Below are 13,523 nucleotides of genomic sequence, written 5' to 3'. Positions count from 1 at the left end.
TGTGTGTGTGCGTGTGTATTTGGGTCAGATCCAAACAATAACTTTATAGGCTCTAGGCTCAAATAAAATAATTATCAAAGACAACCCACTTGCCCCACGTGCAAACCTAATTTGAAATTGTAATCAGACAGGTAGTTAGAAGCTTGCAACCTATAATAAAGATGGCAACCCAGCCGCCTTGAAAACAGTTTTGCAAATTCTTTAATGTGCAAATTACCATTTTGCCCCTCATCATGAAACGTTCATAACTTGTTCGTTACATGTCAGAATTATGTCCTCTTTGTGCCCACAAGTTCGAATTGATGAGTAATATTTAAATAGTAAAGAAAAGGGAAAGATTATGTAAGAAATTTAGAGGTACATATAAGAATACCACTTAGTTCGTCATGGGCATTTTGGTAATTTCATTGCTTCTGGGAATAAAGTACAATAAAATTTGGGACGGGATGTTGCAAAGTTGTATCCTTAAGTTGAGCTCTCAAATAGGTAATACAAATGCGATTTGGAAAGATTAATATGCAAGGAGACTGAAAATTTTAATTCAAGCAATTAAGAAAAAGATACAAGTTCTGTGGTAGATTTCATTTATTATCAAGAATACTTGACATTTATTGAAGCTGATTTTCTACTACACAATTTATCACATGTTTTGAGAAGTTAACATGACCGCTGATGGTTTTGCTGATTTGGCATATACCTACAATTAGTCTTGTATCTTGTTCACTAATTTTCCTCGTGTAACTGTACCTAGGTCACTTTTTGATAAAAATGGAAATAGGATCCGTAGAGAATTTCTTTGTATAAAGTTTCTTCTTTAAAAAAAAAATTACAATTTTAATTTAATATGTTCAATCCATATGACATGTCACCACATCAACCTTGAAGTCACATGAATAAATTTAACAGTTATTTAAAGGATTTGACAAAATCCAGGCAACGTGCGATAAGATGAGAGAGAGAGAAGAAAAGTGAGACGGTAGTAGGAGAGAAACGGGGTGGGTGGGGTAGGGGAAAGTTTGTTGGGCTTTTTCAAATTATTTTTTATTTGTTTTCTTTTCTTTGAGCTAAACATTATAATGAATTTTCATAAATAAGGGTCTAAAAGTTTAAAGAATAAATAATTATGTCATTAACATTTCGATTAAAATGTAGGTGAGAAAATACGACAATATGGGTGTGTTTGTTGCATTGGACTATCTTCGAATGGACTAACTTCAAGGACTAAGCTGGACTGGCTTAGACTAGACTAAACTGGACTGACTTAGGGAAGTTTTTGGTGAAGTGTCAGACTAAGAAGCATGATAATGAAAATAATTCTATTTTAATTTCTTTTCTATTAAGATTATCAAAATTAATATTATTGGATGAGTGAGCCTTAATAGAAAAAAAAATAGCGACCAAATTTAGAAAAGAACTCATGAACATAACAAAAGAACTGTGTATTGGAATCTCAAAACAAATAGATTGGTTATACAATGGAAGTTACAACATGAAAACTTGTTTTTTGGTCTCGCCATACAAGATGTTATACCATGTAAGGCCCTTCAAGAAATAACAACAATCTTTTTTGATGTATGTTCCCTGCTAGTGATTCGCTTGGCCTCCTCCATAAAAGGGTACCATAACCCTGTTTGAAACACTTAGGGAATGGAGTTTGATGAGGCATACTACCCCCAATATATTCATCTTAAGGCTTACGCTTAAGATAAAACACTTGATGTACAAGATACATTACCTAATGTTACAACTCATCAGAATCCCGCCCTGAACTGGAATAGCAGTGAAAACGAGAATATCCCGTTTATGTAAAGGATAAAAATAAAATCATGTGAAGTCTTAGTATACACAACTTGGTCACTGGGGAAAACTCGAGCCATATGACTTTCACAAATCAATATGCAAATCAAATAAAGAGCAAGTTCTAAAACAGTAAGATTCTAAGTTCATCTATATATGCTAAAGCAAAAATTAGATATTATACTCAATTTTACATTCATCATCTCCTCAAGCATTCATCTTTCATCAGCTCAAAACATTTGCATATAGCTAGAATAGAATGATGATTTGGTGTGAAGAATAACTCTCTCACATATATACAAGGAATACCAGCACAAATTATTCATCATAAATCATACATTATAAAATAAAGTGTAATTCAATCTCAAGATTTATACACACTATTGCAAGTCTGCAACCCCAAAGGCACACCTTGAATTTGGGGCTTGGGTATAGGAGCATCACCGGTAGCTCTTAGATGAACAATCACTGCACAAAATGGAAAACCTATAAAAATAAAAACACCATTGATAAATAAAATAAAATAAAATAAAGAAACTAAAAACTCAAACTAAACAAAACAATTCAAAAGAATTTAATTAGTGGGATTTTTTTCAGAAAAAATCCAAAGCATTCAGAGACTCCAATGTAGCCATTTCTAGACGACCTCGGAAATTGGAATTTCAATTTGATTTTGTGGGGGACGGGAATCTGGGAAAAAGGTTTGAAAGAGATTTTCTTAGAATCGATATATGAATGCGATTGCTTAAGAAATCCAAATCCAAATCAGCAGGATATTGAAATCTAAATCAAGACAAAATCAAATCCAAGTATTTCTTTTTATCTTTTAGAACAAGAAAATATGGCTACAAAAGATTTCAATGGAAACCATCGGCAACCATGTAAGTTCGTTGTCGATCGTCTACTTGTTGGACGACTGCAAGGACAGTGGGAAGATGATGAAATGTAACATCCCACATCGCCCAGGGGAGTGATCCTTATATGTATATTCCCAACTCTACCTAGCAAGAGGCCTTTTGGGAGCTCACTGGCTTCGGGTTCCGTAGGAACTCTGAAGTTAAGCGAGAAGGGGGCTAGAGCAATCCCATGATGGGTGACCCACCGGGAAGTTGCTCGTGAGTTCCCAAAAACAAAACCGTGAGGGAATGGTAAGCCCAAAGCGGACAATATCGTGCTACGGTGGAGTCGGGCTCGAGTTGTGGTGGGGCCCGGGCCGGGATGTGACAATATGGTATCAAAGCCTAACCCTGGCCGCGTGTGTGCCGACGATTGTTGGAGTTTGAGACCCTCTTGTCCCACATTGGTCAATAGTATTTTTTCACAAGCCTTTATATAGGCTTATTCCCTTTTCTTAGTAATTCGAACTTGAACCATTTGGAAATTGATTGAAGGCTTGGGCCTTATGGTTGTGTGGATTAGGCTTGAATATAATATAGCCTAAATACAATTAATATTAATTAATCAAGACAAGGGCCTTGGGCCTTAGGGTCTTGGAATTTAAAATTAATCAGATTCATTAATTTTAATTTTCGGATTAAGTTTTTTAATTAATTTATTAATTAAAAAATGTTTTGATTAAAAGACACAGCTATTAGAAAGAGTTGTACTTTTTGATTAAAAGACACAGCTATTAGAAAGAGTTGTGTGCTTTCAAATACACTGAACGGGTATTTGAAAAGGTGTGAAACAGCCTATATATTTGCAATCACAGTATCCAAGTGAGAATCATCTTTTCTTCCTCCTTTTCTTCCGTACAAAATTTCCAGAGAGTAAACACACAAAGCAATTCGCTAGAGTTCTATAATCCGATGCGGGTTGTAGAATTAGGTAGTTGTATCCTGGTCGAGCAGACGTTGTAGAACCACAAGCACAAGAGTGGGACGAAAATACTGTTCGAAGGACATAGCTTTTACGCTAGCCTCTACCTTCTGTGATCAAGTTAGTATCATTGAAATTTTTATATTAGTTTATGTATTTATTGTATAATTTCATTCTGCACATCAAGTATATTTGGTAAATAAAATATTAGAATTTCAAGTTCTGTTTATTTCTGTTATTTTTGTTTATTTCTGAATTGTTCTCCAACAACGAGGACGTCGGGCCCCTAAGCGGGGTGGATTGTAACATCCCACATCGTCCAGGGGAGTGATCCTTATATGTATATTCTCATCTCTACCTAGCAAGAGGCTTTTTGGGAGCTCACTGGCTTCGAGTTCCGTAGGAACTCCGAAGTTAAGCGAGAAGGAGGCTAGAGCAATCCTATGATGGGTGACCCACTGGGAAGTTGCTCGTGAGTTCCCAAAAACAAAACCGTGAGGGAATGGTAAGCCCAAAGCGGACAATATCGTGCTACGGTGGAGTCGGGCTCGGGTTGTGGTAGGGCCCGGGCCGGGATGTGACATGAAACGAGTCTAAGGCGAAGCAAAGCAGATGGGACGAGTCGGAAGCGAAACAAATGGGATGAGTCAAAGGCAAAGCAAAACAAACGGTCTTAGGAATCCGCTGCCCCTTAGGGGCACTCGCTAAGACCGGCTAAGGAGGTAATTAGTTGGGGCAAGTCCCCTTTAATCCCATTAAACTTTGTACTTGCATGTAACAAACACGGATTAGACTAACTCTTAGTCTAGTCTAGTCCAGTGAAGGTGATTAATTGAAGTATAATCAATTTGGATTTCAGAAGATTTTAATAGATCTTTTTTAAGTGACTGATTTCAAACGATTTTAATAGACTCTACAATTCTATATGGATTTTGGTAGATTTATATGGATTTCCATTATAGATTTCTATGGATTTGTTGACACACCCCGACCGAGATCAGGGCATGCTGGCCGTCACGTGGAAGTGACGTAACTATGTGCACAGTGCGGAAGCTAATAAAATAATAATAATAAAAGTACGAATAAATAAAAACCAGCTATACACAACATAAGAACATACATGTGCAAGCGTAAGTGTGAAAACAAAGTTCAGAGCTCGAAGACCTAATGCAGTCCGGGAGAAACAACACTACATAAACACACCCCAAAGGTAGTCCTACACTGGTGATAATCTGTCAGATATACCGGGGAAATCCTCTGGGGAACCACCAAAAGTGCTAGCTAACTAAAACGTGGAGGGGCGCAAAAAAAAAAAGTGTGAGTGGGCAAAAACAAAGCTTTTCAAAAACCATTTCGTAAACAAAGTTCTAACCCCTCACCGTAAAACCTGTATACTTCCCAGGAAATAGCATATACATAAATATAAATCATGCTCAGAGATATGCCATGCCAAAAGTCTTGATATAAAATGCAAGTACTCAGGTAATGCCAAACAATGTCATGTGATCTGTCAGCCGGAGTCACCTAACATGACCTGTACGGCTGAATATAGAGCTCAAATCTCCAACTCACTACTTATACCTGCACACGAGTCGGAACCACCTAAAGTGGTCTATACGACAAGACTGGGTGTATAATAAGTACACTCAAATGCTACGATCACGTGAAGGCTGGGCGAATAATCGCGGGTCACCTACGAGTCGGAACCACCTAAAGTGGTCTGTACGACAGGACTGTGCACCTAACTTGGATCCAAGATGAGCGTGTGGTGCGGGAGGTGAACATCACGTGAAGGACTGTGCCCAACTCTGGGCAGGAGCACTAACACCGGGGGTGCAGGTTATGAGCTCTCTATGCATCTTAAACCACTACTGAATATGAATATAACCATAACTTACCTGGCACTTACCTGTGCGTCCACAGCACCAACATACAATACATATATGTATACTAATAATTCATAAACAAACGGCAACAATATGCATGGCATAAAAACGTATAAACGTTTCAATTCATTTTCTGGGAAAAACATAAGTATATAGGTATATACGGAAAACCAAAAGCCCACTCACTGGTATGTAGAAGGGTCGTAACCCCCTTGCCTCGAGTGACCGCGCTCGTCCTCGGGATAAGTCTCACCTATATGCGAAACAACTATAAAAACGTTAATTTTAAAACACATAACCAACCTTACGAAATAACTTCTCATACAATGCTCAAATGGGGTGTATGAATACACCAACGTGATCTACTCAACCTCAGGAACATCCCCATATTTTTAGAAAAATTTTCCATCGTCACACGCGCCCCCACGCGCCGGCCAAGGCACGGCCACATACGCCGCCCACGCGAAGGCACGTGTCTGGCACACTGACGGCGTCAGTTAACGCCATCAGGAATATTCTGTTAACTCTGACGGTTTCCGTTAACGCCGTTAGGAATATTCCGTCCAAACTGACGACATATTCCATCATCTTCTCTGCCGAAGCTCCGGCGCCGTTACCGACGTCGGAAAATCGGGAAAACTTTAAAACCTTGTATCTCACTCGTTTTTCAACCAAATTTCACAAAATTGGTACCAAAATGAAGCTTACAACAAGAGGAACAAATCCATCCCACTTTCCAGCACTAAAACCCACGGAATCTTGCCGCGAAAACACCACCAACTCCAGCCAAGCTTGAAACTCATGATCCCGACGTCCAAAACCTTCAAACGAACCACCCCGAGCCTCCTAAGGACCTCACCAAGCTTCCTACAAGCTTGAAATTCCCAAAAACACAAGAATTAACGTGTGCATGAACAGTGACCAAATCGGGGTATCCCGAGTTCGACGTGAAAACGAAGGTATCCTTACCTGAAATGGGTATGGTTGAACTCCCAAGGACCTCACGAGCACGAATATGTAATTTGTTTCCTCGATCTGTGAAGGTTTCAATGGATTTTGGGTGTGTCCGTACATATGGGGATGGAAATAGGAGAGAGAAAGAGAAAGGGACAGGGATACGGGACAGGGAAAGGGGTGAGGGGGTGTGGGAGAGTGTGTGTGGTCCAAAACCAGCCAAACAAAACCCAAAACAACCACACAACGAAACCAACAGGCTAGGGGCAAAATCGTCATTTCACCCCTACGGTTCGAAAATCCGGAACGGGCTGTCACATTTGTAGGGATTTCTTGCATGAATTTCTTAGGATTTTGTAGTTGACTTCTACAAAAAAAATGAATTACTTTCTTAGTGCACAATCTGAAAAAAAACAAATAAAATAAAATAAAATAACATAAACATACATATATTAAGATAGAAATACAAACCAAACAAATATGTCTTTTCCGTTTCTCATTTGACTTACAATTAAAAAAAAAATTCAACAAACCAAAACAAGCATCATTGACTCAATCACCAGCAACCAGCCACTTGAAATCCAATCAATTATAAAATTAAACTTGAAAATAATAACTTCAACCCACAAAATTAAAATAAGGAATGAAACCATTCAACTAAATTTAAAATCTACTACAAATGCATACACACACAAAAGGAAAGTCAAAGAATAAGTTGTCTATATTCTGGGTTTTGTCCCATCCATTCTATGTGGGATGTTGCTTTTTATTTTCCATGGGCGCTCCTGCACAAGTAGAATCCATTTCATATGCCCTGGGTTTTGTAAATGCTTCTATAAGTGAAGAAATATTATCAAAATCTATTGGCAATGACCCATTCATAATCACTGAAGTTAGGGGGACCTCTACGCGGCTTGAAGAACTCCCACTGTTATCTCATGTGGTTTGGATTGGAATTGTACATGGCAGAATGTCAGTGGGTGAGTTGTTGGGATGAGGGGTGGCGAAAGGCTATTTCTACAAAAAGAATTCTTTGGCCTTGAAAAGAAATCCTTGCGGTGAAGTTTTGATAAGCTTATATTTATATATATTTTATATCAAATTCACTTGTCTTTTCTTAGTTCCTTATATTTTTGAGCTATTTACTTTGTTTTTGTGTTTTGTAGGATTTGTCAAGCAAAGAAAAGAAAAATAGCACAAGTGGGATTTTAAGTAACAAATTCGTCAAAACTGCCTGTGCAGGTCAGCTGACTTTGGAAGCAAGTTGCGGACAGCTCAGAATGAATTAGAGAATGAGCCTTGGAAAGCTACGGATGTCTATTTTCTGGAGCATTTCACGGATTACTAATATCATGTTTCTAGAAGAAGTTATGGTCATTTTAAGACTGAAAGGTTCCCAAGAAGCTGAGCAGTTTGTAACTGACAAGAAAGCATTGAAAGCAATAATCCAATAAATCTAGCAGCCAAAGCTGATGCAATCAAGAACAAACCGGCTGACACTTATTCAAATATCAGAGGAAATGGAATTAAAGATGAGGATTAAGAGGGAGTAATTGGCATAAAGGCTACCCAAGGAGTTACAATTGTTTTACCATTTCCTCTCATTTATTGTCATCACTAATTGGCTATTAGTGGGTGAGTTAAGGAGAAGAAAATGATGCAGCAAGAATTGGTTTAAAAGTAGCGTTGGGGAATGAAGGAAAGGGGAGGCCTCAGTCGATTTCTTTCGGTTCTATTTTCTCAAACTCATGTCTATCTTTTGTTTTAACTTAAGGATTGTGTAACTAAATTTTGAGTAGTTAGGGGTTGTTTGAAGCCCCGAATATGATTGCAAGTTTGTTATGACATTTCGTTTGAATTACTTTTATGAACGGATGCAAATTTATTCACTACTTGTCTCATTGATGAATTCTTTATGTGTTTTCTATGGATGCATACTGTCACATCCCGGCCCGGGGTAGACCACTTCCCGGGCCCGTTCCACCACCGTAGCACGATATTGTCCGCTTTGGGCTTACCATTCCCTCACGGTTTTGTTTTTGGGAACTCACGAGCAACTTCCCAGTGGGTCACCCATCATGGGATTGCTCTAGCCCCCTTCTCGCTTAACTTCGGAGTTCCGATGGAACCCGAAGCCAGTGAGCTCCCAAAAGGCCTCGTGCTAAGTAGAGATGGGAATATACATATAAGGATCACTCCCCTGGGTGATATGGGATGTCACACATACTTAGTAAGCATATCTAGGATTCTAATGCTGTGAATATGTATGTGTCTGCCCTTGTCGAATGAGGACCTACATATGTTCTAGAGTAGTACTTGTTAATTGCGATTAACATGTGAACCAATTTCTAGGATAAATAAGACAACACCAGTACTTATGATGCCTTGTGATGACTCAAACTCTTTTTGTTCTTAATGATTTCTACTTGTTAAATCTATGAACACGTCATTCTAGATTGCATGTTAGGGACTACGTTAACTTGAAAACGCCATTCTCTTAACATACTATATAAGAAAGAGTAATAGGTTGAGTTCTAACATTGAGCCAACTTGAGCATCTTCATCCGGAAATAAAAGGAATTTGAATGAAACATAACATGTTTGTATGATTATTTGGTGGTGGATAGCAATTCCCCTAACTCATTTTTCTGAATTTGTGAACTACTTAAAATCTATTTCTGTTCTATTTTTGTTCGATTTAATTTAAATAGTAAATCAACTCCAAAAATCCCAAACATTTGTGTGAGTGTAGCTATGTGTGTCTAGTGTTTGCATATAAAATTTCATAGACTTTAGATAAGTGTAAGTCGGTCTAAAAATTATTTTTCGATGGCTGGCCAATAGGGGCAGCAGCCCAGTTTTTGTGACATTTTAAGTAGTTAGATAAAACAATCTTCTGCAGGAAAGACCCTTATTTTCATATGCTACAATTGACAAATATTAGTGTTAATAAGGAAAATCAATAGGACATTTGTTTGCTACTTTGTGGTGTGCTTTTAATCCTATCAAGTTTGGATTGTTGAAAGTATTTCTTATTTATACCATCTACCCTCAAATCGATCAAAATCCTTCACCCATTAAAATCCTAGCAAATCTTTGATATTCTCACCACCTAGAATGTGTTGCCTTTTTTAAAATTCTAAGACCATCTCCGGAGATGTCAAATCCTAAGTGGAATGTCATGTAATCAAATTTGAAGGTAGGAGCAAGCTCCAACCGATATGTCAATCCTATGTGGATTGACATATGAGTTTTCATATGTCAAATTTGACATATGATAAAACGCGGTGTCAAATTATTTTTAATTATTTTATTGTGTGGGTCCCATTAATGCATCAATTATAGATCGTCAAAATTTATTTTAATTGATTTCTTTTTAAAGTGGGTCATACAAATATCATTTATAACAAAAAAACATATCGGTTAGAAAAAGAGAAAATTTAACATTGCCACATCAGCCATCAAATTAACATATGACATTTATCTTTTGATATCTCTATAGAAGTGCTCTAATCGACTATCATTGGATTTGGATGTATTCTTAAAATCCTCTCAAATCCTAACTTGACTACTCTATAATTTCAAAATCTTTTAAAATCCTCTTTTAAAACTATAATTGACTACACCCGTATTTTAAAGTCCATTAAAATTCAATCAAATTCTAATTTAACTACCCCTAACCCTCGCTCTTCATTAATTACCGAAATATGAGATTTAGAAGGTTTGAAAAAGTGAAATTTACATCGTGTTAAAAGGACAAGTGGCAAATTTGACAAAAAAAAAAAAAAAAAAAGGGACAAGTGGCAAAAGGTAGGGTAATTTATAGGCCAAAAAAATATAACGCTTATCATGTCCTTTAGGTACCATTTGATACGTGTGATGGGACGGAACGCGCTCGTCCCATGTTTGGTGCACCAAAGACAGTGGGACGCGCTGTCCCACAGAACGAATTTTGGTTAAATTTTTGTTCTACCTCCCCCCTTGGAACAACTCGTTCCACTCCCATGGAACACAAAATTATAAAATTTTAGGACAAAAATGCCCCATATCTTTCTCAATATCTACACCATCCAAATCATAAAACAAACCCAAAATTCTAGGGAAAATTTCGAAAAATAACCATAATATGGACCCCATAAAGAATTATAACCACCCTTTTAAGTTTATGATAATTATAACCAAAATTTGATATGCAAGTACTAATATACCCCTAATGGGTGAAAAGTTATAAACTTCCTCATGTTCTTAACCATGAAAAAACTAAAACAACTAATCGCTCTTTGCACTAGCTCGTCCCTTCCCGGAAAGCTGGTTACCAACAAGATCAATGAACGACTTGAATGTTGATAACTAAAGTTGGATCTCAACCGATTAGCTATGTTAACTCTATCCTTATTGCCTAGGAAACGAGAATGGAAAACCTAGAACATTTCAAAGCCCATTCAGTAAACTTTTGAATCTTAGCAGTAGCTTCTCCCTTCAAGACCTCATCTCCATTGCTGGAGGCACTATGCAACTTATCAAAAATAAAAAAGGGTAACCAATAAAGCAAATGGCACATCAATTCCAGGATTAAAAGGAAATAGACAGCAAAGGTGCTTAGCAGACACAATAAACAATACCGCACTACACTTGTAGTTCAAAGAAAATTAATAAAAGAAGAGGACATCCAAGGACTTTAGGGCGTGTTTGTTTGGTCTTGTTAAGTTTTCACTGGACTAGACTGGATTAGACATTAGTGTAGGCTCATGTTTGTTCTAGGCAGGATTAAGTTTAATGGGACAAATGAGGACTCGCATCGACTAAGTCCCTCACTAAGAGGTCTTAGCAAGACCCCCCTAGGGTTGGGTTCGGTTTGAAACGGTTTAGTTTTTTGCCAAAACATAAACAGTTCGGTTCGGTTCAATTTGTTTCGATTTTTTTTTGTTCGATTTTTTTCGGTTCGGCTTCAGCCCGGTTCGATTTTTTTTTTTTTTTTTAAATGAATAAAAATTGAAACCTAAAATTCTAACATCTCCAAGACAATCATAACATAACAAAGTCCAAATTTTACAGAAATATTCCACTTAACTAAAATCATAAAATCAAATAAACCTTCAAGACTTCCACGCACTTCTTCTTTTCAACTCCTCAAGCTCAATGTTTAGGCGGCCTAGGAGGCAACATAGCAGATTAACAATGCAACCGTTATCTCACTACGTGGTTAATCAGCATATATATATATATATAAGAGGGAGGTTAACAATGCAACTGTTGCTATGAAAGAGAGCTCTACTTTAAGTTTGTAAAATTCCCAAGTCAATATAAACGGGGAAGTCGTACATTGTACTTGTATTTAAGTTTGTAAAATTCACAAGTCAAGAACTGAAGCATGGTGAATACAGATAAACCATTTACCATCAATTTTCTCAAACACATTTGTTGCAAATTGTCCACCCCGTTAATCAGCATACATGAACAATGCAACCGTCTATACATGTACAATGTATAGAGCTCTACTTCATTAGTGGGGGATCAGCCTAAACTTGAATTATTTAGAGAAACTAATTAGTTGACAATTAACTGTCTAGGTTTCTAATTAGGGAGTGATCCATTGCCCAGTTGTTCTAGCTCTCCCAGTGGACTGGTAGCACACTCAAACATGACAAACAGATACTAGTTTGCTAGCAAGATTAAAATCAAGTTGCCCAGTTCTAGCTCTCCCATTGCCCAGTTGTTTTAGCTTGCCCAGTTGTTCTTTAGCCTACTGTTTTTTTAATTTGCTAGCAAGATTAAAATCCAGAAAATAGAAAAACACTCACATTGAATTTTAAAGGCAGATATGGAATCACAAAGTCCTATCCTTCTAACCATAATTCGAAAAGTGAGTAGTAACGGCAGAAAGAAACCCATAAACAATCACACTGAAAATGAGCACACATTCATAGATCTCAGTCACTTCATAACACTAATAAATCCAAGAGTAAGTAGTAATAGCAGAAAGAAACCCAGAAAATCGGTAGATTAATAGAAAATGCAAAGTATGAAATGAATCCTTCTCTAATCAAAACCAATTTCAATGGATAAATAGAACATAAAATTAAACACAGAGAAATGAGAATATAAGACTAACCTTTTGCAGTGGAGACTCGAAACGGCAAGAAGAAGCTCACGGCGAGATGAGAGACTGACGGCGAGGGCGAGGTGTGAGAGATTGAGAATGAGAAGGGTCGCGCCGACGCAAGTCGCCTGGGATTCAAGACCGAGAGAGATAGAGAATTTGAGAGAGATAGAGAGTTATTAAAGTTGAAGATTGAGAGAAAGAGATGAGGCTAACCTTTTGCTGTCGAGACTCGAAACGGCAAGAAAGAGCTGACGCGAGATGAGAGACTGATGGCGAGGGCGAGGTGTGAAAGATTAAGAGTGAGAAGGGTCGCGCCGTAGTGGGTCGCCTGAAGGATTGAGAGAGACAGAGCGATTGAAGTTAAACACCAAGCGAGAGAGAGGAGGCTCAGGCTGCGCGAAAGGATCACTAGGTTAGGGTTACACTTAGGGTAAAACGACACCGTTCTAGCAACACAAATTTGCAAGAATTTGGAGGCACGAGCATGGAGGGTCTCACAAATATGAAGCTTAGAATAGAAAGGAGGATGCAAGTTATGGAAAAGAATGGAGAAATTGGAGGAATGGACATGGAGGGAGTCTGGAGGCATGGAACAAGAGAAAGAAGAGGGGAATGAAAAATAGAAAAGGTGTGGCTACTATTACTGGTGGCTAAGGTTAAAGGTTTTTGTAGATTTCTCATAAAAATTAAAAAAAATTCTCTGAAATCCTAAACGTAGGAGGGTTCGAACCCATGCACTCTAGCTTGAAAAGTTTCACTGAAACCAACTTGGCAACAGGTTCCATTTTGCTATGATTGTATGACTAAACTATTTATAATTATTGAAACAAATAATTAAATATATACATATATATATCGGTTCGGTTCGATTTCCAAACCTCAAAAACCGAAATCTAACTGGGTAGATTCGTTTCGATTTGGTTTGACAGTTTCGGTTCGATTTTTTTCAACCTTGGTCCGATTTG

Source organism: the organism of the source record quoted next, unplaced genomic scaffold (assembly GCF_019419815.1).
Source record: "Pyrus x bretschneideri cultivar Hongxiangsu unplaced genomic scaffold, Pyrus_bretschneideri_v1 Contig30, whole genome shotgun sequence".
In the NCBI taxonomy this organism is placed as follows: domain Eukaryota; kingdom Viridiplantae; phylum Streptophyta; class Magnoliopsida; order Rosales; family Rosaceae; genus Pyrus; species Pyrus x bretschneideri.
The sequence above is the reverse complement of the archived record's forward strand: the minus strand, read 5'-3'. Positions refer to the sequence as shown.